Source organism: Nanorana parkeri, unplaced genomic scaffold (assembly GCF_000935625.1).
Source record: "Nanorana parkeri isolate BGI_ZX_2015 unplaced genomic scaffold, ASM93562v1 scaffold2229, whole genome shotgun sequence".
Classification (NCBI taxonomy): Eukaryota; Metazoa; Chordata; class Amphibia; order Anura; family Dicroglossidae; genus Nanorana; species Nanorana parkeri.
The window spans coordinates 1-1,644 of record NW_017308497.1 but is presented as its reverse complement, the minus strand read 5'-3'; the positions used below and the strand labels follow the sequence as shown (position 1 = coordinate 1,644).

Below are 1,644 nucleotides of genomic sequence, written 5' to 3'. Positions count from 1 at the left end.
AAAAATTTAAAGGGACAGTATCGGCCTTTAGTATCGGGGCATTTCCAGGAGTACTAATGCCCTGTATCGGTCCTGATACAGATACTAGTATCGGGACATCCCTAGGCGCACCCTTATCCCTCGGCGCACCCTTATCCCTCATCCCTAGGCGCACCCTTATCCCTCATCCCTAGGCGCACCCTTATCTTTTATATTTTAATAGATACCAAAAATTGTCCATAGGCGACGCTTTATAAGCCTTTACAAACCATCAGGTCAGAGGTAATAGTGAGCGATGGCCGGAGAATTATTGCTCTCTCTCCGGTGTGGGGTGATACCGAACATATGATGTGACTTTGATTATTTAATCTATTTGTGGCCGGGGGGGGAGGGGCGGGGAGACATCTCTGTAATCAGAAGAAAGGAAATCCTCATTGCTGCCCTCATTCACCGGAGGAGAGAGCAGCAAACAGACAATCCCTCCTCTCTATGCACCGGCAGGAGGGGCAGCGGACTCCGGGATACATGGTGGGAGTGGGTGGCGTGTGTGTGTTGTGACATGTTGCAGTTCTCCTGTGAGTGATCAGGCGGCTTCATAGCTATAGAGTAGAAAGCCAACAGTCGGCTGAATGAATGTAGCCTGATTCCTGTCTGCTGTGGTCAGTTTAAAGGGCTGTGCTGTCACGGATGTCGTACTTAGATCTGTGGCATCTAAGGGGTTAAATACTGAGCACCGATAAAACTTTTGAGTGTTTGCGTTCTGAAAGAGAATGTAAAAAGATTTCATTCCCATACCGGGAGTCGAACCCGGGCCGCCTGGGTGAAAACCAGGAATCCTAACCGCTAGACCATATGGGAAGTCATGAACCTCAGGCTCAGAATTTCTTCTTTTGTAGAAACCTTCGGCGGGATTTTCTGTGTTTGGTGCGGGAAGCATGCGCCGTGCTTCTCATCGTCTATAACACCGATACGGACACAAGATTGCGCAATGTCAGGTGATGCCTCACAAAGGAACCCCAAATGTTTCCAGAGCCGGAATCTTCACAATGCCGAGTCAGTCAGTAGAAGGGATCACAGAGACTCCACGTTTGCTGCTTCCATCCATTTATAAAGCCGGATGACTCTCGCTTTCTATTGGTCGCTGAGTGCGGCTCGCCATGGACAGGTGTGCGGACTGCGGTCTCCCTCTTGTCTGAATTCATCCAATAAATGGCAGAGAAATTACCTCTTCAGCCAATCAGAGAGCTGCTTCCGACAGAGGCTTGGTATGCAGTTCTCCTTCCTGTCTATGGGGGATTTGTACTCTGCATGGAGTTTGGATTTGTAACATTGTTGCCTTTCTATGAGACGTTGTTACTGTTCTCACATTGGTCAGAGGTAAGTCTATTCATTGTATCAAGAGTCCACAAACACTCATCTCTATGCATGACAGTCACCACGGTGCAGGAAAGAAGGCGACTTCTGCTTGTGTGCATGGTCCCTTTAAAAATAAGTGTGCTGAGAGGAGGAAGAGTTCCTGACATGAAATAATGTGCAGAAAGAGTTAAATACAGTGGACCTTGTGCAGGGAGGGGAAAGGGTTAACAACAATACATTGTGTGCAGGGAGAGTAAAGAAATATGTCTTTGCTCAAATCCAAATAGCATATGTGTGTATATATATATA

General features: G+C 47.3%; 1 non-coding gene across 1 annotated transcript; it reads right to left on the bottom strand.

Annotated features, from left to right (window-relative positions):
* Positions 1-765: 765 nt before the first annotated feature.
* On the bottom strand, positions 766-837 carry TRNAE-UUC. Its single transcript has one exon. It is a non-coding gene; the product is annotated as a tRNA-Glu (tRNA).
* Positions 838-1,644: the final 807 nt, after the last annotated feature.